The 25,327-nt window shown below is 42.0% G+C and overlaps 1 protein-coding gene across 4 annotated transcripts in view; it reads left to right on the top strand.

Annotated features, from left to right (window-relative positions):
- PLD5 (phospholipase D family member 5) overlaps positions 1-25,327 on the top strand; it is a 316,921-nt gene that overhangs the window by 125,627 nt on the left and 165,967 nt on the right. The window contains exon 1 of one of the 4 annotated variants that reach the window (XM_019500655.2): positions 21,577-21,715. The exons of the other annotated variants lie outside the window; for them this stretch is intronic. The gene's annotated coding sequence lies outside the window, so the exon portion shown is untranslated. Of the gene's footprint in view, positions 1-21,576; positions 21,716-25,327 lie in introns of those variants that run through there. 4 annotated transcript variants of the gene reach the window in all.

Below are 25,327 nucleotides of genomic sequence, written 5' to 3'. Positions count from 1 at the left end.
GGGGTGTAGCTTTCAGGCTTTTCTCCACCTGGGCACTTCACCTTTTACACCTGTTCCCAACCACAGCATCCCAGCCTGCACTCCCCACCCAGGTACTTCACCTCTGTGGGCTACTCTCAGGCACTGCATCCTGCCTTCTCAGGCTCCTATCTCTACCCCTCCTGGGCTTCAGGCCCTCAGCCCTAATCTCTGGGCTCTCTCACCCTGTCTGTGCCCCTCTCTGGGCTATGGGTCATCTAGCCCCCTCAGTCTCCAGCAGTGGTCCCTTGTCCCTTCCCCCTACTCCTAGGCCAGTTGAAACCATGGGCACTCTGGCCATCCTTGCTTCTTCACTCTGGTTCTCTGCTTTCTCTTGCCCTTCTTCAGACTATGGGCTCTCTAGCCCTATCTCCCAGGCCACTCTATTCCCAGACCTGTTTCGACCCCCTTTGGGTTATAGGCGCAGCAGCCCTTGCTCCCAGGCCTCTCCATTCACAGGTGTGTTAGGACCTCCTCCACCCTTTAGTTCTGTCCATAAACCTCCAGTGTTTCTTACCCCAGCCCAGATGTTGCCCTGGAGCCCTGCTGCCCAGGAGCTTCTCTCTCCATGTCTCTCAAGACTAAACTGCCTGACTGACTCAGGCCCTGGTATTATATGCTTGAAGCCTGGCTCCTTTCTGGTCAGATGACTTTTAATGGCCCTTTGCCACACCTTCGGGCTGCTTCTCATGCCACCTGCCTTCTCTTAAAGTAGCAGAAGCACCCAGCCTACTGCTACATAAGCCAAACAGAAAATAAAGTTGTATATTCTCTTAACATTGGCTCATACACCTGTAATAGATGTGCAGATTGTAAAATAATTATTTTCAGTGTACACAAAATTGCATCAGAGTCTGAATGGTGTTGAGCACCTGTCATTTCATTTGATTTCATTGGGAACTGCAAGATCTCAGCACCCTCATGGGATTTGTTGTGTAAGTGGTGCTTTCTGGATGCCATGCTTAACTAAATGCAGCTATTTTTCAGTTGTTCATTTCTATTAAAATCAATAACATTAACTTGAACTTACAAATACATGATGAAAATGGTGTAGGTGGTAGTGGTGGTGGCTGTTTACAAAAGCTGAGTTAGTGCAGTAAGTGCTTGATTTTTGGTTCCAGATTTTTCTTCAGGAAAATATATAGTAATATTATCAGTCAGAATCAACAGATAAGGCTGGTTAAGGGGATATGCTGAGCAGTCTGGGAACTCTGCCTCGCTTGCTGTGGGGCCATTAAACAGTGCATCTATAAAATTAGATTATTGTAATTTGAAAATAGGTTTCTCTAGTGCCAGATCCACTATTTATAAATCATGGTTAGTCTCTGACGTGCTGTTAGCCAGGAGTTGCTTGGCTCCACTGAAGCTGATTAGTAAATTTTGTTAAAAATATGGGGTGGGGTGGGGGGAGAAGGATGGAAAGGAACAGTTGGACTAAAATGAATCCTAGTATCAAGAATCGGTCTTTGTAATTTGCCTGTTTAAACTGGGGTGTCACAAACCTTGATCTAGAGCACAGTCAGTTCCATGGGCTTCTTCTCAGCAGTGGTAACAGTGGCTGTTGAGGCTCCTTTACCTCTTCTGCTTCCCACTAGCTCTCTAAAGAGTACCAGGGGCAGTTAGTTTTCATGGCTGGATTCTCCCTTCTGGACCTCCTTGGAAGTCAGAGAAGCAGCATCCTGTAGGAGAAATAAAATGAGTAGCTTCTTTTTATGACACTTGCTTTGAAAATTGATTGGACTATCATGCAGGGGTTGAGGGGGGGGCAGCAAGAGCGAGTGAGAGAGTGAGATTGAGAGAGTGAGAAAGAGAGAGGGAGAGAGAAAGAGTGGCAGCGAGTCCCAAAGATTATATAGGCATTGTGTATTGCCTTTCTATCAAATGTCATGTTTTGCATATCAGCTTAATTAGATTTTCCTTTATTTTTGTATTGTAAGAGCAGTCCATCATATATTTTATTCTATTGTTTTGTAAACCTTTTATTTGTGTCCTCTCTGTTATATTGTCAAAAGAGATCTTGTGACTGTTAAATGAATAGGCTGCAATGTTTACTTACATGGTGTCTGAGGACTGGTCTGCCCAGGGCTGATCGCAGGGAAGATTTTTCCTTAGCATTGCATGGGTTCTTAGAATATAGCAAGAGTTTTATTTATTGGTTTATGTTTAACAAACAGAATATGACAGTCATAATAACTGGTTGTCTAAACAGAGCAAGATGCTCAAGGTTTCAAAAATACGCCTGCTAAAGAGCAACTCAAGATTTCTATTTACAAAACACTTATGCTGTTTGGCATAAAAACTGCCTCCTGCTGACATGATCACTGTTGCCCTTCTCTTATTTTGGGGGTGGGGTAAGGGGAAAGGAGGAGTTGTAAAAATACTTTATGTTCAAGATTATCTTAGTCTGGTGTCATTTTTATTCCTGCAATTTGAGAGTAAAGAGAAGAGAGATCTCCTGAGTATCTTACGGCCTAGAGCAGGATTTGGCAACATGCAGGCTCCTGAGCCACTGGGTCCAACTCATGGAGCTGCAGGGCTTTGCCTGTGCCTGTGCCCCAGCTGAGGCTGAGCAGCAAGCAGCTGTGCTGGGCCTGGGGAGCTGGAATCTGTTCTCATGCCACTGCTCCTTCTCCTTGTACCTCCCTTCCACCCTTCTTCTCCAAGGCATGAACACAGTTTGTAGCTGGAGAGGAGCTGCACTGGGGCGAGGAAGGGGCCAGGGCAGAGGTGGGGGTGCAGAGGAGCAGTAGCAACATGGGAGCAGCTTTCAGCTCCCCACTCTAGGTGCAGCTCCTTTCTGACTGGAAGGTATTCTTGCACCACAGCCAGGGAGTAGGGGACTGGAAGAAGCAATGATGGTATGGGTGCAGCTCCCAGCTGTGTCCATCTGGTGGGGGCACAGGGAAAGCACCCCCCCCCCGGTGCTTATGTGCCACAGAAGTCACCCAGCCCATGCCAGCCCAGCTATTTTGGTCCAGCCCTCAGCTTGAAAAAGGTTTCTGGTCCCTGGCCTAGATGCTGTAGGGCACTAAGTGCTCACTGCAGGGTGAGAAGCATCCTGAGCCACACAGGTTGTTGAGGATGTTCAGAGCCTCAGTTAGAGGCCTTTAGCTTGCTGCAGCATTTGAGTGGTAAAAAGTTCTCTCTGTCCAATTTTTTTTAGAAACTATTAAAACAGCGGCTGTTGCTGTTAATGATATCACTGGAGGATTTCCTCTCCTCTTTATACCTGCAGTGAAACTCACAGGACAAGGGTTCTCATTTTTCTATGCAGACCTGTACAAAACTGTTTTACCAGATAGAAAATGGAAAATTAATTCCAAAGTTTGCCAGTGTGTCTTGCTGAGGCCTGATCTAGCTCCCATTAACATCAGTTGACTGCCCTGTGTTAAGGACTCAAGTAGTTTTGCCTGGATCTATGAATCATTGTCTTCCTCTGATCGACTGCAGAATGTAAAGGGCTCCCCTTAAGTTTGTGAAGATGAAGTGCCGATTTAGTGCCTCCCAGAAAGACAGTTTTTCTTATTCTGCTTCATACGCTGTTTGGCTGGGGCAAAACCAAAATTTCTGTGATTTTTTTCTTGGACTGTACTTATTTATGGTAGTGTAACGGTGATGGTGGAGCCATGATGGTTCAGAAATTATGTGAGAGTCAAGACTTTTTTAGGGTGATGTATTTTATTGGACCAACTGTGTAGTTGGGATAGAATTAGACAAGCTTTCAAATGCAAGGCATTCTTCATCAATACCTGTCTTGCATTCAAAATCATGTTTAACTCTGTCCCAACTACATGGTTGGCCCAATAACATATCACACTAAGAAATCCTTGCCTCTTTTATTTATGTAGGTATTTACAGCATTTAGTTTACACTCTGATCTGGTTTTGTGGAACTGGCTTTAGGGCAAACTTTTTTAAGCCAATTGTTTCAATCTTTTTGCCTAATCATTTCCTATGAGAAATAATTTTTCATAGTGTAGGTGGGATAAGGAAATGATTAATGTACCCGCATTGTCTTTCTTATTCCTGTTCCTTGAAAGGGATCAGCTAGGATCACTTTTTCTCTTTTCAATTAAGCTATGTGGTCAGAAAACTCAAATGGTGCAAGGAGTGCTTTCCAGCAGGACCTATCAAAATCCAAAGTTTCTTTTCCTCACTTTATTGTAAAACTCTACTAAGCATCTTTCCAGAATTATTATTAGTTTTAAATATCTATTAATAATTCTCTTACTCATAGATCAACTTGCTCAGTTTCCAAGGGGTATTTTATTTTATTCTATTTTGCTTTATGTGGCTGGTGATCACTTATACAGATTGTCTAAGTTTTCTAGATAAATGTTCCATATTTTTTCTCCATGGAAAGGACATTATTTGTAGTTAAAAATTCCAGTAGTATTTCTGAATTTGTGCTCTGCTTCTACATGCTTTATCTGTTCAATTATGGCTGCTTCTCTGCCTAAGAGTCTAGGGAGCATCTGTTCCAGTGATACCATTTAGTTTTGTTTCTTTACCCTCAGAGCAATGTATAACAAGAGCACAAAGGTTGTAGATTTAACTTTCTTGATCACTTATGGGATGAACCAGAGTTTCATCAAGTTTATGCAGGGCCAGACAGTGTCTAATACCATAATATTCTTGTACCTCCCCTCAGGCAGTGTGCTCCTCCTATACGACACAGGGCTGAATAAAAACAACTCCAGCAATTAGACCCCGTAGGACACAGGGCCTACAAGGAACTTACTCTTCCTCCCCTACTCACCTTGAATCTTGGATTCTTATGCCTAAGTACAAGACTGGACTCATATGCATTGGACTATTGTGTCTTGCCTTTTTTCTTTACTGGATGGCTGCCCTCAACATGGGGCTCTTCCTTGAAGACAAAAGCTCTGCTGACCAAACATTTTTAAGTATAGTGGTGCTAGAGTGATGCTGTGGCTGTGATGGTCCTGAACCTTTTAATACTTCTGTTAATTAAAGACTAGAGTTTGTCCATTACATTCAGGACACTCCCAGTGCTGATCCTGAGTCATCCTGGGTGCGTCTACATGTGCATTTGATGTGGGAGCAGTTTACTCGTGAGTAACCACTCCCAGGCAGGCATCTACACATGCAGGGAAGTGGGAACAGATTTACTGCTAATGGCAGGAAACTGCTTCTTCCTGGGGTCCTGAAATGGGCTTTAGGCTCCCCCTGGATGCTAGAGAAAGGGGGCTGGGACATTGCACTCTGCCCCTGGGGGCTGCCTGGATTTGGGCAGGGGGCTGGGACCTGGCCTACCCCTGTAGCTGTTTCTAAGTTCCATGCCTCGATTACCAGGCTGTTCCCCACCCAGCTCCGCAATCATGGAGTCGGACAGGAAACAGGCTCCCCAGCCCCCACCAGCAGGGAGCTCCCAGCACCAGGTCTGCGACCATGGGGCCAGCACTGGGAGATCCTTATCTGCCAGCCCAAGCCCTGTGACCATGGAGCTTTGGCTGGGAGATAAGGATTTCTAAGTGCCAGCCTTGAGGTCATGGATCTGGTGCTGGGAGATAAGGATCTCCCAGTTCCTCACTCCCGGATTCTGGTGGCAAATGGGTTCTGGGAGATAAAGATCTCCCAGCCCTGCTCCCACTCCTGATCTCAGAGTGGGGTGCTTTAAGCTCCCTCCCTCTGGGGCAGAGGGACATAGTCCCTGTCCATGCTCTGGTGGCAGATCCTGCCCCAGCAGCAGGTAGCTCCCAGAGGCAGGGAGCAATCTCCTGCCCCTGATGGCTGCTGACTGGAGCCAGATTTGATCCTGGTCAGGCATCTACATGAGCACTACTGCACAGTAAGTAATCTCAAGTAAATTTGCTACTTTTATTTGCAGGTAGCAAATTTACTCGTGATTAGCAAGGTTTACTGTGCAGTAAGCGTGTGCATGTGTAGACGCACATGCTTAATTCATAGTAAGCCCTAAAGTGTCTCATGTAGGCACACCCCCTGTGTATGAAAAAAGACTGTTTAGAGGTTTTGGTCCACTTTATACCAAAACAGTTGGGATCTTTTAATAAGATTTGGAGATTTTTCTTTCTAAATTTAATTGTTCCCTGTCATCTGACTTCAAAAGCATCTTGACATGTACTAGGTTGAATTTTCTATCTCATGGCTTGTCTTTTATTCCCTCTCTAACGATTTGTTCTTTTAGGATATGATTATTTCATAGGTGACTGTAATTCATTTTCCAGGCATCACTTTATGAGTGTCGTATCTGGTAAGTTTAAAACTAGGTTTTGTCCTGTGTGTAACACTGAAATAGTTCTTTTAAGACCCACCAGGCATTTGTTTGTCCTCTGACAATATGGGGAAGACTTACCTTGCCTCTGAAGTAGAATGCATGCCAGATGTCTTAATGGTACTCTTGTAGCACTGACTTGTCCTTTTTGCTATTTCCCTAGATCCCTTTTACTGTTAGAATTCCCAGTATGAATACACTTCACTCTTCTATAAGCCTGCACAATATTATGATCCTTTTTGTCATTTTGAAGCAATTCTGGCAGAGATATAGCTAATCAGTCTTGATTGATCACTCAGAATATGTTTCTTTAAACTTGCTATTGGGGAAATACAATTGCTTTTCAAATATTCCTTGTCACTTGCTGGGTACATCATCCTACCATTTTGACTTAAATCAGTATGTTATTATATTTTCTTTTTTTTTTTTACTGCCTGAGTTCTGGAAAAAATACATGAAGTCTATAGTTTTAAAAAATATATGGAATATGTATAACTCATTACTAAAACTCTAAAAAAAAGTACTTTATCATGATAATATGTAAACCTAAATGCAAATGCATAGTAGATTTCTGAGGGCTTATTTTAAACAAATGATTATTTTGAAAAATAAAACTGTAATTTTTCTCTGGGCAATGAACTATACCTTTTAAGATATTGCTCAAAAATCAGAGTAGAACAATGCTTAATGTTTAAGGTGCTATCTGCAGACTTAGGAAAATAGGAATAAAAGTCTCTGTTATACCAGGAAGAGCACGCAGCAACTGCTGCAGCGTCCTTAGCCTGACGAAGGGTTTTTGAACCCGAAAGCTTGCTTAATAACTATTCTCCAACCATTTGGGTTCGTCTAATAAAAGATATCAAATTCACCCAAGGAACCTTGTCTGCCTATATCCTTAGACCAACACGGCTACAACCTAAACCTCTGTTATACCAGAGAACTTAGACAAATCATTTAGACTGCCTGGACCTAATTTCTTCACACGTAATGTAGGAATGATAGTACTTCCCTTCCTCAAAGGACTGATGGGAGGGGTAAGTACATTGTTAGGTGCTGAGATATGATAGTGACAGTGGCTGATGATGAGTACCTAGGGCAAATAGAGACCTCAGCCCCGGGTCAGAGGTGACTGTCTCATAAAGATGAAGCCAAACAGTATTCATTGCATTGGGGAATACTTTGAAGTTACTTCTACTAAAACATATTTTATGGGATTTACTTTATGGAGAAATTACTTATATTCCCATTAATACTGGGAAAGAGCAATTGTTCTCTAATTGCTTAGGGATAAAATATGGGCTTCTAGAAGGACTATTACTGCTGCCTTGCAATATGTACAATACATGCAACTTTATTGTGGGTGGTCAAGCTACTGTCTCTCTTCATTGGCTAAAATCATTGACCTATTGATTCTGCCCTCTCCTACCTAACATTTGATGCATAAGTCTACATGAGCTTGGCTTAATTAACCACCTATTTGTATTAATAGCAATACTAAAGGTATTTTTATCTGCTCTCTGTGTCACTAATTGGGCATCTGTTTTTGTACTTTAAGGGCATGCTAGAACATTTCTGCAGAAACTTGCTTCTGTAATTTGAGTGTGAACAATATCCTTTGAAAATAGATACTTTGAGTGTGTTATTCCTTTTGTTTCTGGATTTTTATTTCCATCCTTAGGCATAGTATATCTGCTGAGTTGGCAATGCCACTCACAAGTAGCTGCTGTCAGAGCTTTTTACCTTGGTTTTTCCTTGATTGTTTTGCAAAGTATTTTTTTTTGTTCTTGGCATGAAGGACATTAATTAACTTTAATAGATGGTAGGATTGTGTAAATGTCAATATCATATAATATCCCATTTATCCTACTCTGTTGTGGATGGGTGGGTGGGTGGCTGGGAGGGCTTCTTGTTCCAGTCTCTTTTTTAAATTAATGTTAATGACACAATGACAATGATTTATCAGAAAAATCGTTATACTCATTTTTGACATCCCAAAATATTTTCTATGACTGAGAATAAATACTCCTAGATGTAACAGATACAATCCTTATATTGTTAAGAAACATAAAAAGAGGTTATATTTATAATCAGAAAGAAAACAAACAGCTGCAAGTTTTTCAGATATTGATGTATGATTCCTCCTTTAAAATTAACTTTATTACAGTATATATAATAACATTTATTCATGTAATACTGTATGCAGTACCACAGAAGATCATTAACATATATAACAGCAGTTATAAGATGAGATGATTATATGTTACCCAATTTAAAAAACAAAAACCAGCAACTAAAATCCCGTCACTATCGCAAACAATACCAATTTCACAGAATATTTAGAGAAAATACTATTTTCTTTTATGTGCCCAAATAGTAGTTTTCTGGAGACACAACTGTCATTTTTAGCACTTTCCCATAGTCTGTGATCCTGCTAGTGTTAATGCATAAGCATTCACATGGCTACTAAGTATGTGGCGTAGGCTGTGCAATGGCAATAAGTCCATATGCATGTAGCTTGAGTGTAAGACTCAAAATTTGTCTTGAAAACAAATTGAGAAGCAAAAGGAGCCAAGAGGGCCCTCCTATATTTGAGTTCCCATAGGTGAGTGGTTAGGGCACTTACCTGGGAAGAATCCACACTGAACAAGGAGCAGGATCACAAACTGTGAGCGCCAAAAATGGCAGTTACATTTGAGCATATAAAGCAAAAAAGGATTCTGTCCTTAATCTTTCTAAAAATTCTCTGCAAGGACCAGTTAATGTGGAAATACAGTGAAAACAAGCATAATTTTTTCATAAGTTTGTAACAGTGCTGCTTGTATTGAGCTTTAGCAAGGTATGTTTATTCTCGGAAAAACTGAGTGAGGTAGATGTGGTAGATCCATATTACAAATGGCAAAACTAATTGGCTGATTTTCAGAAGCTAATTGGCTGATTTTCAGAAGTGTTGAGCACACAGCATGGGCCATAGGAAATTTATGTAGGGCTACTCAGCAAATTGAGGATTATAGCTCAGTCTGTCAGTCCCATACTTTTGAAAACTGGATAATGATGCCTTCACTAGGTAAAAGACTAATCTAAAACTCACAGAAAAAAATGTGAGTATTCCCTTTAACTAGAGAGGGCTCTTGGTAGGACCCAGCATGGTGTAGCAACAAGAATTGAGTTCCTTTTTAACTGGTATTCAGCAGTTCACAAGATTATCCCCAAATGCATAGTGTATCAAATGGAGGTGTAGCAAACTTGCATCTAAAAAATCCAAGAAACTGACAATATCACTGAAAGCTGTGCGTAGGTTTCCTCTAACAAGGATATGAGATACATGGCTCTCAAATCTCACAGGTGCCCAAGTAGTGCTTTCTGAGGCTGACGATTTACTTATACATTATGGCTGCTTTTAGAGTGGAAAGGATAGTTAACAGACACCAAACAGTTACCACTTTATCCTTCTGCTCTAAGGGCAGGGCTGTCCAAATGATAGCTCATGAGCCATTTGCAGCCTGTGAGCAGTTACCCCTTGCATCCCATGGGCTCCCACCTGGGTGCCTCTCCCTATTACTCCTGCTGCTGCTATGACCAGGATCTCTGGGCTTCCAATCTCTCTTTTGGCTTTTACTTCCTACCCCTGTCCCTAGGGGCCAGGCAGTGCAGCCCATGTGGCAGGGGCCATGTGGTATGTGGCCGTTGGCCATTCAGAATTTGAACATCCCTGACATAGGATATATATCTAAATACTGATGACAGCAAATGTTGGCTTTTTAGTGGGAAACTTGCATATTACCATACCTGGAAAAAATATTCTAATTAAATGTATAAAGAAATGGATGGCTTTTCACATTATGATTTTAATTTTAATTGGACTCACACTACAGAATTTGTAAAAAAAAAAAAAAAGGTTCTATAAAATTACAATAAATAGAAACAAGCTTTTAATTTAAATGGTGCATTGACGTACACAGAAATAAATATGCCCAAATGTTGCATCGATGAACTTGTTTGTAAGGACCAGAATGTGAAACAACCAAAAAAATGACTAAGAAAAATTAAACCAACTAGTAATTACTCAAAGCTGAGAGAAATGGGTATGTGTGGGGGGAATCAAACACACTATTAGTAACATAAATAGATGTTTTTAAATATATACGTCTTCTGTGAGAATGTCCTTTAAAGAACAATCTTTCATGTCTGGAGATAAAGCGCAAACATTTCAAATATGTAGACAAGGAAAATGTGTAGTGTTTGATAAGCAGATCCTATTTATCTTCAGTTACACTATGACACTCAACAAGAGAAAGTAAATGATATAGTGGGATTTTTGTTAGCAACGTATACTTTATTTTAATTAATAAACAGAATATCTGATGTAGGCTAAGCTTATGTTAGGCTTAATCAACAGTATTAGTTCATCTCTTTTCTTTGTAGAGAAAGCCTCATTAACCTTTAGAGTTAACCTAAAAAGCCTCATTTTTCCTTATTTCAATAAATCTCATATCATGCTCAGGAGAGGTCACAATAAAAATATTGCCCCTCCAGATTTCTGTCTGATTAGCTAACTGTAAAATATTTGTCAGTTGTCAAGATGGTTTCAATCTCATTTGGAACTTTGCCAGTATGGGAGCAAAGGTGGATTTCTCTGCCGGATCAAATCTAGCCATGTTTTTGTTCATTCTGCATCTGTCAGGCTGTGGCCTTGAACATGGGGCCTTGGCTTGCCATGGCTTCCCAATCTGCTACCTCCTTGGTAGCATACTGGTGTAGACTCAGGTGGCCAGAACTCTCCATCTAAGCCTAGCCACACACACACTCCCTGCCACTGGAGTGGTCAGTCACGGTCAGCTGGCCCTTCACCTGTTCCAATATAAACTCTTGACCTGGAAGAAGAAGTGTTTGGGTAACAAGGCTCAACTTTTTACTGAGGCTGCTGTACTCTTGGTTTGTGCTGCTAATGGCTTTCTGACAGATTCTTTGGATGCCTGATACGGCTTGCCCACAGACACCAAGGTTGGCCTGACCAGACTCTGGTTTGATCTTCTGGATACCTGACCTGGCTAGCCTCCTGACCTTGTGCTCTGCAATTTACACATAAGGATCAGAATTAATTGACTTAGAGTATGTATGGATGTTATACTAAGATTGGCTTAACTAGGGCTAGGTTGATCTGAATGCCAATCTGTACATATGTTCAAGAAGGTTTGATGGGGCAAAGAATGACTGACCCAATTTAACTTTAGTTCTCCTAGGAGGTGAACTATGTTGATTGGGTAGGCCCATACCCAATCTAACCTGAACATGTGTACCAGTTCAGCCCCAGATGGACAGACGACCCTGCCTGTGGATTCACCAACCCCTCTGCAGACTTGTCAACCCCCCACAGACCCACTAACCACCTCATCCACCCTAACTTACCTGTGTAAATCACATTCCTGGTGCAACTCCTGGCACCAGCAAACTTGTGTACATGTGGTACCTGATCTATGATCATGCAGCTTAAAGTGAGCCATGTGATTGTAGATTAGGTCCCAGGAATGTATATACATGTTCACAGTGCAGCTCTGGGTTTGCGAAAGTCTAGCTACTCACCTGAACCCCAAGGCTGTGCTTTTTCTATCCCTCTACCCCAACCATGACTGGGGTATCTTTAGCCCTCTGGCCTCCTGCAGCCCCATGGCAGACCCGCCACCCCTACCTCCTGCAGGCCTAATAGCCACCCACTGTTCCCATCAACCATCTCCATGGACCCGCTACCTCTTTGATCCCGCCAACCCCCCCACTGACGCTCTGTTTCTCCTGATCCTGCTAATGCCCCCCTATGCCACCCCCCCAATCCCAGCAACCCCTCCTTGGACTCACTAGCCCACCCTTCCCCCCAATCCCACCTGCCCTCCCTTCACCCTGGTTTAGATCAGGCTCTTGGCATGGCAAATGTCTGTACATTTGGCACCTGATCTATGATCACACCACTTAAAGCAAGCAGTGTGGTTGTAGTTAGATCCCAGGAATGTCTGTACATGGTCTTAGGAATTGCTGATTCCTATTCCTATGCTTTATACAGTCCTTGCACACTTAAACCTTCTGTGTTTTGTTTTCCCCATACAAATAGATGCAAATTTATACATTTAGGGACAAAGAATGTAGCTCTCACTTCTATAATAGAGGACTTTATCCTGGAAAGCACTGACTCAGAAGAATTTAGGGATTAGAGTTATTTCTCATAGAGGGGAGGCGATGCAGGCTGACTTCTTACTTTTTTGGAATTGTTCCTTCCTAGAATCCATGAAACTCCCAACTATGCTCCTTTAGACTCCCCTCTCCAAGTTAACCACCAGTCCCCAAAAATGAAATGTCTTGATATGCATGTAATAACCTTATGTGTGTAAACATGATTTCCAGCTCCAGATCTGATTCCAGGGCTGGAAGTTGGGGAACTTGCATCTTCCCATGGTTGAACAACTTTTTTTAGCTTCTCCAGCTTGTGGAGTGAATTTGGTTCTTACACTGTGTAGCTTTTCCTTTTGTAAGGTAATAAGCCCAAGATTTCTCAGGAATTCAGAAGTAGTCATGAACAATTTATACAATAAATGCTATCTTAACTGACCCTTCAGTTTCAACTCTATGGTGAGGCAGCCACAGTCCTGGTTATATTTAGAGGCAGTGTTACTGCTCTTTGGCCTTAATTCTGTCTTGGCTTGGGCTCTGTAATAAGATATTGCAAGCAGGTAAAAGAATGATTTGATTGCTTTCCTTTTTTCATTATTTTCTTTCCTCCCCCTTGATAGATTTATTTACCCCTGTTTTTTCTCCTCCTTTCTTTTTCTTTATGCATGGCTTTGTTGATTCTGGCAACACACTTGTATTTCCCACAGGAATTACATATAGGCTTTTCAAAGTCCTTTTCATTCAACAGTTTATAAGGCAGCATAAATATATTACTTGGCATTTTTCCAGGAACCCCCAGCTATATTGTCTTCTCTCTCATACTCAGAGAGGTAATGACAATTAGGCAAATTCCACTCTTGATTTTGCTGGTGTATATATAAAATAACCTTACTCATATAATTTATATCATGTTAATGGAGAGAAGAATTTGGCTCATTTACTTTACTATGAGTTCATGGGCATAAGTGAAAGGAGAACGTATCCTGTGATAGGTAATGAGATAATCATTCCTGTTGTAATAATGACTCTTGGATTGCAGTTTGTGGACTGGATTTCAGTTTGTGGATGATTGCAGTTTGTGGACTGGATCAATTACTAAAGTAGATTGGAACAGAAATTCTTCCTACGCTGCTCAAGGAATAGGGGGAAATCTGAGGCAACACTGTTCAGTGAAGTGAAGAAATGAAAGAGGAGCTCTCACTCTGCTTTTAGCAAAGGAGCAGGATCTGTATTTGCCCTGAATTTAATTCACCATGGGTGGCAGGATATTCATTCCTCTGGGAAAGGGCAGTGAGGGATATCACCACCACCTTTTACCAAAGAATGACAGTTTTAAATTCTGCCTGAATATAGGACAACCCTGGGAGAGATGTACAGGAAATCTCACAGACTTCCCAATATCTCTTCAACTCTGGAAGACTAGCCCAGCATGCTTTGTAGTCTGTGCTTGTGTCTTGGGCTGGATCTGGACCTCAGTGCTCCTCGCAGGCCAGATTTGGTTCATAGTGCAGGGTGGCTACACCAGGGCTGATGGCAGTGGCAGATCTGGCGTAGGGCTGGCAAAAGAGGTGGTAAGACAAGCTATAAGCCAAGTGGCCTTTTATGACAGCAGCGATGACAGACAAAGAAGCCATTAGCTAGAAATCATCATAACCCTCGCTCACCCTCCTGCCCAGAGGCCCCATATACTGCAGACAGCACCCCCTAACCAGGCCGCTAAATTCCCTAGCCTGCCAGTAGCTTAACAGAACAGATCTGCAGGCCAGATCCAGCTCACAGGCTGTGCTTGACATATGTATCCTAGGCTATAAATAGATCCCACATTTGTCGTCGGAGAAAGCCTTTTGTTTTTGTATCCTACAGATGTAAAAGTCAAGTCCATTTGAAATCTGCAGGTAAAGATGTGCTAACACTTTTTCCTGGAACATGGCTCTGTGCCTTTGTAGTGCAGGTCATTGCTGGCAATGATATGTGCTCTCAATGGCTGCTTACTGGCGGATGATGAGCAATGCAGCTTGCAAAGGCGATGCTTGTAAATGCCTATTGTGTTTCTTTTGGTTTGGGTCAAACCATGGAACAATTAGACCTGTGTCAAATGAGATGTCTATTTATAGCCCTAATGGCAGCTTGCACCAGGGTTGTGCTAGCTCTCACCGATGGAGCTCTTGGAGTGAGTAGTCTACAGTTTTAAAAGGATTTACCAAATATACATTTAGAGCTGAAGTTGAAATCAGCTATGCTCTTATCCTTTTATAAGTTGCTGTAAAACTACTTTCCATTTTTATGATCAAGCAACAAATAGAGATTTTAATGTTCTTTTCTGAAGAGAGGCCATTGCTTGTGAATGGTCCTTTATCATGTGCCTTTATTGCAAATTAAATTTGTTCAGTGACGTTTCCCTGGAATACAAAGACTAGAGTCAGATCAACTGGCTTCTTTTGACTTGTTAACCCATATTCATATTTTTGCTCAGCAACTTGCTATTAGAACCCACTGACCATCTCTAAATCCTCCCTGTGCAGCTGCAAACCCCATTAAAATATTTCAGTGCTGACAAGCAAAAATGCTGTAAAAATGCAAATTTCCTGCTGCTGAAGGGCAAGAAGCCAAGAAATGATTTTAAAAATATTTCCCTGCTGAGTAAGGGTTTTGGGGAGTTCAGACAGCTGTAATGCAGAGTTTTAAGTGATGAGAGAGAGAGATTGCTATCTTCTGTAAAATCACAGATTTATAGGAATATCTGATTGGAAAGGGCCTCCCAGATTATCAAGCCTAGTTCCCGACATTTGCAGGCAATCAGCTGTTTACAAGGATCCTCAAGAATGTCTACTCTAAACCCTCTTATGAATGACAACCACAAGCACCTTATTAAAAAAACAATCAATGGCCCACCTCCATGCCCTGCACAAACTCCTAACAATATAAAGCTGAAGAGCAGGAGAGAAGAGAATACCACCAAAGCCTTGCCACTGCACTGGCAGGAAATTAGTTATATTAAAATATGTTCATGTGATTCTAGAAAGAGGCCCATGATCCATGCTACTGCAAAGAACACCCCCCCCCCCTTCTCTCCCCCCGCCTCCCCTCCAGACCTAGAATCAAGGAAACTAGGGTTAGAAGAGACATCACAAGGTCAGCTAATCCAGCAGGATCAAGGCTCAAGGAAATATTATCCCTCACTAAACCATCCCAACCAAGTGTCTGTCTAACCTGCTTTTGATCATTTTTAGTGGTAGATTCCACAACTTCTTTAGGTAGCCTGTTCTAATGCTTACCAGCCCTCATAGTGAAACAGTCTTCCAAATCTCTAACCTAAATTTTCTCTGCTGTATTTTGAGGTCGCTGTTCCTAGTCCTGTCCCCTATAGCTGCAGAAAATAGTCTATCTTCCTTCAGGTTTTTGAAAACTGTTATATAATCTCCACTCAGTCTTTTCTTTTCCAGACTAAATAATTCTATTTCTTTCAGCCTTTTCATGTAAGTCATGTTTTCAAGGCCTCTGATAATTTTGATTGCTCTCCACTGGACTGTTTCTATTCTGTCCACTTCATTCTTGAACATAGTCCATGCTAATCTAGCTTTGGGAAAAAATACTTTCTTGCATGAACAATGCGTACCCTGGTGGCTGAGAGGGCATAGTGGCACTGGTGGCAGTGGGAACACGGCGACGGTAAGCGTGGGAGCTTCTACAGACGCTGCCGGCAGAGTCAGCAGTGGGGGGAGGGAGAGTGGCGAGTGCCAACCAGGGCAGGTGACCACCCATGGACGCCGCTGGCAGTGTCGGTGGTGGTGGGTGGTGAGTGGCAACCACCTACCTGCAGGTACGACCGACAGTGTCGGTGGCGTCTCCTCGTAGGAACAATACCATGCTCAGGTTGCACGTGCACCTGCATGCATCCCCTATGCATGGCCACTGCTTTCTTGATCCTAAATTCAGTGATTGATTTAATCCTGAGCATGGGTGGCAGACTCACCAGATAATCACCTGAGCAATTTTTGGTACCATAAAAAGAGAGCTATGGGACTCTTCAATCTGGAAAAGCGCAGGCTCAGGGGTGATCTGATGGCTGCCTGTAAGTTTATTGGGGTGCTCACCAGGATCTGGGGGAACGTCTGTTCACCAGAGCGCCCCAAGGGATGACAAGATCAAATGGTCATAAACTCCTCCATGACCGTTTCAGGCTGGACATAAGAAAGAACTTCTTTACTGTCCAAGCCCCAAGGTTTGGAATAGACTGCTGCCGGAGGTGGTTCAAGCACCTACTTTGAACGCCTTCAAGAGACATTTTTATGTTTATCTTGCTGGGATCCTATGACCCCTGCTGACTTCCTGCCCCTGGGGCAGGGAGCTGGACTCGATGATCTTCTGGGGTCCCTTCCAGCCCTAATGTCTGTGAAATCTATGAAGTCTATAAGGAGCACAAGGATACTTCGGCTCAGTTGTAGCCAACATCCAGTGCCTTAGAGGAAGGCAGTAGAAACCAACCAAAGCAACAGAAATAACCAGAATCAATAGTGTGTTATGAGGGGAAAAAACCTTGCCAACACCTACTGGTGACTAGGAGAAGCCATGAAATGTGGAATTTTCAGATACCTGCCACACAGAGATCAAGTTTCCTGTTAGTCCCTTCATGGAGAAACCAAATACATTTATGAGATACATGCAGAAAATTACGCCAGTGCCCCCACCCCTCTACTCCTATCACACTATCCTTTTTATAAATATGTCAAGCTTGAAGCAGGTTCCTTGATACCACTACTTTTTTCAGAAGATCAGCCAAGAACTTCACTCCACTGATTGTTAAAAACCTCTTTTTGATTTCTAAACTAAATTTGATTTTGTGCTGGCATTTTTCTTTAACTTAAATAGCTCTTCGCTCTCCAAAGGCAAGTCCCTTTAATTTGTTCTTATAAGATAGATTCTTCATTCCCTTAACCATCTGAGTAGCCCTTTTCTTTACCTGTTCCTATTTAAATGAATCTTTTTCTAGTATAGATGATTAGAATTCCAGTTGCATCTTACCAATGCTGAAGATTAGTTGGTAAGATTAATATTTTCTCTCTCTGCTGGAAGTATCCCTCCTACCCCTAGAATTCTACTGCCCCTTTTTATAGATGTATCACACTGGTGGCTCATGGTCATTGTATGATCAATCAGCATATCAGGTTTCTCTCCTTCTCTTGTGCCTCCAGTACATGAGTGCTAATCTGTAAGCAAGCAGTTTATCCTGCTGCTTTTTGAAGGGGAGGCAGTACATTATTAGTCTTTCAGGTAACTTTATACATCAATACACAAGCCACATCTCCATCAAACTAACCCCAAATATTCTGTCCTCCTTAGACATTAAGAGAAAAGCCATTTTCTGCTCTGACTTCTCCCAACAAGTTATTCCCTCGCATCTTTCTTCCTTTCCTGCTTCTTTCTCTTCTGGGAGTTTTTTAAAACTGCTTTTTAAAACTCCCAGTGTGTGTCTACATGAGATGCTAGGTGTGCAGTAGCCTGATAGTACTACACAGTAGTGTTGTGTGGCAAAAACTGTGATGTGATGCTACTAGAATCATAGAAAGTTAGGGTTGGAAGGGACCTCAGGAGGTCACCCTTGCTCAAAGCAGGACCATCCCCAACTAGATCATCCTAGCTAAAGCTTTGTCTAACTGGGTTTTGAAAACCTCCAAGGATGAAGCCTCTCACCACCCCTCTGGGTAACCTGTTCCAGTGTTACTGCCCTCCTAGTAGGAAGGTCCTTCCTAATATCTAACCTAAACTTCCCTTGCTGCAACTTGAAACTGTTGCTCCTTGTTCTGTCATCTCCATTCTCTTTCAAACCTCCCTTCAGGTAGTTGAAGGCTGCTATTAAGTCCCCTCTCAGTCTCCTCTAGACTAAATAAGCCCAGTTTCGTCAGTCTTTCCTCATCATAAGTCATGTGCCCCAGCCCCCTCACTATTTTTGTCACCCTCCACTGGATTCTCTCCAATTTGTCTACATATGCTTTCTCTAGTGAGGGGTCCAAAACTGAACACAGTATTCCAGATGTGGCCTCACCAGTGCTGAATAAAGGGAAATAATCACTTCTCTTGACCTACTGGCAACACAGTTACCAATGCAGCCCAGTATGCCATTAGCCTTCTTCGCAACAATGGCAAACTGCTGGCTCATATTCAGCTTATTGTCCACCCCAACCCCTAGGTTCTTTTATGCAGGGCTGCTGCCAAGCAAGTCAGCTCCTAGCCTGTACAACCCCATCATGGGATTGTTCTATCCTAAGTGCAGGACTTTGAGCTTGTCCTTATTGAACCTCATGAAATTTCTTTTGGTGCAATCCTCCCATTTGTTTATATCACTCTGAATCCTAGCTGTACCATCCAGAATGTCTGCTACTCCCCTCAGCTTTGTGTCATCTGGAAACTTGCTGAGGCTTCACTCTATGCCCTCTTCTAGGTCACTGATGAAGACTTTGAACAAAACTGGCCCCATGGGACATTCCATTTGATATCAGCTGCCAACTAGACATTGAGCCATTGATTACTACTCTCTGAGGCCAGTGCTCCAGCCAGTTTCCTATCCACCTTACTGTCCATTTATCCACCCCCTACTTCCTTAGCTTGCCTGGGAGAATGTTGTGGGAGACTGTATCAAAAGCCTTGCTAAAATCAAAGTACACGACATCCACCGGTCTCCCCATATCCACAGAGCCAGTCATCTCATCATAGAAGGCAGCCAGGTTCATCAGGCATGACTTACCCCTGGTGAATCCATGCTTACTGGTCATAATCACCTTTTTCTCCTCCAGGTGCTTAGAAATGGATTCCTTGAAGATCTGCTGCATGATTTTTCTAGGGACTGAGGTATTTAGGTTAGTAATATTATGCTACTGTGTAGTAGTGTCACAAAAAAACCTGTTCATCAGCACTACTGTGCAGTTACTTGGGTTACTGTATATTTATTTAGTTCTTGCTTATATACAAGCACAATGTTGTATGGTTTGCTCACTTCTTTCTTTCTGGATCTCTGTTTATATGATGGAAGCCTTTCCTGCTGTTTAAGCTTTCTTTATGAGGTCCAACTCAGCTAAGCCTTTGGTCTTTTTCTGCACTTTTTTACTTTTCATAGGATTTTTTTTTATTGATCATTCCCTTTCTCCATTCCTTGTAGATTCTCTGTTTACTCTCGATATTCTTTATGAGTAGCCTTTCCCTACTGATAAGGTCTGTAGTCTTGCCCTGCCAATTTTTTTCCACCCAAGTTTGAGGGCAAGCACCACATATTATTTGCACTTTAGACTTAAAGTAATTCTATTCCTTGTTTTGGTGGATACAGAATGCTCATTTTGTGGACCTTTTTGAAGAATGGAGGCTTAGGGCCCGCTCTCTGCTATTGGTGCACAAAGTCAGGATGATTCCCTAGGGTGCATGACTGCTCAGTTTTTTACTGTTTAAATACCACAGTCATAGGCTCTGTATCAAAAGCTAAGACAGAAAGCTAGCTGCGTATCGTGTAAGCTGCAGTCAACAGAACATGTGAACTAGATGTGTATGCTGAGACTTTCCAGAGCAGGCAGAGGCAGGGTATAACCAGTAGCAGCATGTAACCTATGGTAGAATCCTACCCTAGTGAATTTCTTGCACAGGAGACCTTTAAAATGTAACATAGGTATACAAAAACAAAGTGAAAAGGCTTTTGTTTCAAAGAGAATATAAATTATCATGCTGTCCTGCTTCTAATATAGACAACAAACTTTGATCAGAAAATAGAACCTGATTAAATAAGCACACTGATTTTTCTTTTCTCTCTCAGTCCCAGAGTAGAAATAGTTCAGCATTTATTTAATAGTTTATGTTTCAGACTGTCTCAAAAGACATTGCACACTTCCTATAACCTGGTGTGGAACAATAAGAGGAACTCTGGTAGTATTATATGCCCATTTACCTCTCTCACAATCCCATTATTTTCAACTAAGTGTGAAAAGCCACAAACATTCAATTTCCCAAAGCCTGTTACACAGATAAGAAGTGAAGATGACAAGCTCTGCAGTGCTGGTCTTTTGACAATATGGATCATGGGCCTCACATGATTAATCCAACTGGACTGGCTTTTGGCAGCTCACCAGTTATTATTTTTCCTGAAGGCTGGTATCATGTTCACTTCAAAATGTGTGAAACAAGAGTTCCAAGCAGTGTCATCTCAGTCATCATTTTTTACAGTATGAAGCTTATGTGGAAGTTAGGCCAGCATTGCTAACTATTTCACTTCTAATCAAGCACAGGAGAGAGACAATTGTATGTTGGAGATCGGCACAGTTTACTATGGGTGACAGTGCTAATGGAGGAGTAAAAGTCAAGTAGATGCATGAGCTTCATCAATTGGAGCAAACCTTAGGGCTAAGTACAGACCATCAAAAAGCCTGAGGCTGAATCAATTCAATCTTTGCAGGTTAGTCTAAGATACAGAGATTAAGCTGAGAAACAACTGGACAGACATTCACTTTTGATTCATGAAATGCAACCACATGACTGCAGTAGCTCAGGTCAGAAACCGGGGGGGAGGGGGAGGGGGAGCTAGAGCATGGCTCTCTGGCATGTAGCCAGCATGGGCTGTGTGCTCACTTTCTCTTCATGCTGCCTCTGAGTTCTCTGGGATTTGTGGTCCACAGTCATAACAGCAGGACTCTGCAGGGTTGCTCATCACTTCTTCTACCTGCTTCCAGGTGCCTCTGGGATTTGTAGTCCACAGTTGCAGGTAGCAGTAAGTTTTTAGCAGGGTAGGGCAGCCCTGTACTCAGGGGAGGAGAAGTTTAACCCTCCTACTTGGCCCCAGCCCCAGCTGGGGTTTATTGGGGAGGGGTGTGGGGAGGAAGGGGAAAGACAGTCACTGCCTTCTCCTCCCCCCACCTTCTCTGCTAGAGCAGACAGCACAGCACAGCCCAGCCTAGGGCTGGAAAGCATGCTGGGATGCTGGGGGACTGTGATTTACGTTGAACCAGGTAGGGGTCTAGGACAGACGTTTCATAAACCAGTTTGACCCAAATCAGTTAAGTCTGATACTAAATTCAAACAAATTTTATCTTAAATGAGTTTCAACCATTTTGAAACTGGTTTATATGCACTGAACTTCTGTTCTGTTACAGGTTTAAACCAGTTTCTGATCGCTTAAACCGGTTGATGTGTAAATTCTCTCCCTAGCCTAGAGGGTGGCAGTAGAGTCAAGCAGATCATTCAAGCCCCACTACAAGAGAGCCAGGACTAAAGAGTCCATCAGGCTATCTGGGACCTGGTGAGGAGGAGCAAGGTGGGTGTGGTCATAATCTATGTATGTGTACAAGATTTTGTGTCTGACTTTGTTATGAGCAGGGCTTGGAAGCATACCATTTTCTCTGCCTCATTTACACTGTCTCTTGGACTGCTCAGAGACCGACAATGATCCTTCAGTCTCACAGGTATACCTGGGAAGCTAAGCAAATCCTGACTTAATTTCCCTTAAACAGCTTCTTAGCAGAAAATCTACAGTATCTTCCCTCTTACCTTGTATGAATGTATATTATACAGAAACAGCACTAATATTGCTGTAAATCAGAGCACTCAATTTAATTATATAACAATAAGTATACACAAAATTACATTTTGCTATATGATCCTCCCTCCTTCTCAAACCAGAGCCCAACCCACTGTGGCATGGTAAGATAATTATCCTAAGTGCTGATGAAAAGCATTTGAAAACATTATGTTGTTTTAAATGTACATATTAAATGTTTTCCACACGGTTTTCTCTACTTTTATTGTATGTGTGAGTACCATAATTAGCAAATATGTTTCTCTGCTTTTCCTGTAGCCATAGTTATCATACTCTCTGTACACAGAAGATAACTAAGCCATGTACAGAAGTACAGGGTATGAATAAAACTGTTTGTGGAAACTTCTAGATTTTGAATGCCTGTTTTATTGTTAAATTTTCACTTTTAAGTAAATAAGTACTATGATGTTTAGATAATCTCAATTCATTCATGCTAAATATTGGAAATGAATTTTGTTTTAAAATTATAAAAACATTTGCTCATTTGATTAAGTTTTGACCAGTACAGGGTCTAATTTAAAAGTTCACTGATGATTATATATGACTTCCCATTGACTTTAATGGCTTTGAATCAGGACTGTGTGTGTTTTCACAAGAAACAAGAAAGGTTTGTTTGGAAATATAAATTATTAAAGAATCAGAACATTTTATATCTGTTACATTTTGTTTAAACATAGGTATTTCATATGAGAGATAGGGAGAATGTACCTTTATAAATGTGGTTAAATTTTCACTCCCCTATTTAGGGAATCCATAGTGGTGCTGATATGTATAACTTTATTAATCTTATAGTAAAGACAGGTTCATTACTCTTATTTACTGATAATCCATTAACGAAGAGGAGCAATCATTTTAGATGGTGGATTTTATTTCTCTTGCAAGTTAAGAGGTATCTGTCAACATGTTCTTCCACAAAAAATAGGAAATTGTGCCCATGCATTCTTTTCATGTTTTTTTTAAGGTAAAGCAATATCCTTCCCTCTGATGTTTTGTGATACTTCTCAACTACTAGAGTTGGATGTGAGTTAGATCAAGTCACCCTACAACCAAAATTTAGTGGAGGACTCCTAATTTCTAAGAGAAATTAAGAATAGTGATCATATTTAAGCCAACCTGGGACCTTTAAATTATGTTATATCTTTTTATTTATCGTTAAGGTGAGCATATTATCTTCCTTCAATTCACCTCTCAAAATGGCATCGTCTCTTTAATATTTCTAGTAACTGGCAGTTGGACAGTATCTTGGCCTGTGGTGAGCAATCATTAGTTTCTGGCTGCCCAAGAGTTGGACATACCTTTTTATTAGAATCATAGAAAATTAGGGTTGGAAGGGACCTCAGGAGGTCATCTAGTCCAACCTCCTGCTCAAAACAGGACCATCCCCAACTAGATCATCCCACCCAAAGCTTTGTCTAGTTGGATCTTAAAGATCTCAAGTGATGGAGATTCCACAACCATGTTTTGTTATTCCATTTCTGCCCCACATTCTCAGGATATTTCTTTGTTTAATGTATGCTATGTCACCCTTGTTAATCCCCAATCCTTAAGATTTTACAATTTACTATATTTCTATGGGGTTTAGCACAATGGTAACTCTACCTAGTTGGTCTCTATAGGGTACTCTAATATAAAGGCATAATACCAGTGCTGTTAGGAAATTGGCTGCTGATGAGATGCACAGAAAAGAATGAGCATTAAAAGTATATAACTCCAGATCTCTGCATTCTTGAAGGACTATGCTGGAACATATAAGTTTACAACTACCAAATTAGTCTGATATGAAGACATAGTGCCATCACTTTATACCAAACTGAAGACAAGTTTTCCAGTATCTCCTTCTCAATAAAAAAAGTTTTTACTTTTCTTTAAAAAAAATTTTGAGATGGTATATTCTTGATTTTCAAATCTTCCTTACTTAAATTGCCACAACTGAACTGCCCTGTAAGTATCAAGGATTAGGCTTGATAAATAAATGGCAACAGTATTTCAGCAACAATAACATATGTTTCTGATTTACTAAGTCATTATTTTTCACAAAGAACAAAAACTAAAGCAATCCAACACATTTTCTGTGTGAAAAACTGGCAATAAATCAGAACCTTGGTTAATTATCATTTTGTTACAAACTTAGACATTATTTTCTGCCTGGCAGAAGGCTCACTGGGAGCTGTCCCAGTGTGGGGCAGCTGTTGGTGAGCTTCCTGCTGGGTGCGGGGCATGGGGCTTACTGGCAGCTGCCCTGCTTGGCATGGAGCTGACTGCTTCGGGCAAAAGTTCTATGCAGCAGGGCTCCCAGCCCCCACCTGCTTCCTGGTACAACCAGCTTCACACCATGTGGAGCTGCTCCAGAGGACAGGCCGGGGCTGGATTCCCAGCCCCCATTCCCCTCCAGACCTATTAGCTCCACACAGGGAACTGGGACAGTGGACAGAGAGCTCCCTAGTCCTGGCACTAGTTGGCTCCCAGCTCCTGGGGAGAGCTGAGAGCTAATCAGCACTAGGACCAGGGACAGAAAGCACTCTGTCCACTGTGGCCCTCTGCTGCCTAGGCTGAGTCAGAGCAAATTTGCACCCAGCCAGCATCTACATGAGTGTCACCGCACAATACTTAATCTTATAGCTGCATTTATAGGTACTAGCTAACTGCAAAGTAGCCTAATGTACTGTGTAGTAAATGCTGTGTATGTGTAGACGGCGATGCTATACTGTCCAGTAGATTAGTCTACTATGCAGTAAAGCGTCTCGTGTTGACACACTCAGTAATTATCAGATACCAGATACACATCTAATCATTCTCTCCTGGTTGTGTGTTTCTGAGCCTTCCCCCATCCTCTCTTGTAACCCACTTTCTTACTTTCTCTGTTTCCCATTCATGTTTCCTTGGGCCCATGCTCCCTTAGCACTCCCATCAAGGTCAAAGGTCCTCTGTAGCCTAGCAGCCCACATGGCTAGTATGGCTAAGGCACACCAGTTTCCATAGCCAGTTGCATACAAGGCAGCAATGTGGTTTGTATCACATCCTACCATCTTTAAGTCCTTAGCCCAAATTACCATTTGGGTATCCATTTGCAACTGTATCCACTGGGAGCAGTCTTTGGTATAAGTATGGAGCAAAGCTCAAAATTGAACTTTTTGAAGCCATAGGGATACCTTAATTGCCTTTTCACTGTACCTCAGCACTCTGCCCCTCCCTCACCTGCCCCCAGCCCCTCCTGATTTGTGTCTTATGTCATTCTGTTCCTCCAACTCCTCTGGGTCTCTGCTTCTCCCATTCTGCTATATCTCTGTATTTCTGACCTTCGCACCTTTGAATGGAAGACAAATTAAAGCA

This window comes from Alligator mississippiensis, chromosome 1 (assembly GCF_030867095.1).
Source record: "Alligator mississippiensis isolate rAllMis1 chromosome 1, rAllMis1, whole genome shotgun sequence".
In the NCBI taxonomy this organism is placed as follows: domain Eukaryota; kingdom Metazoa; phylum Chordata; order Crocodylia; family Alligatoridae; genus Alligator; species Alligator mississippiensis.
Note: the sequence above shows the minus strand (reverse complement) of the source record. Positions and strands in the feature narration are given on the sequence as shown.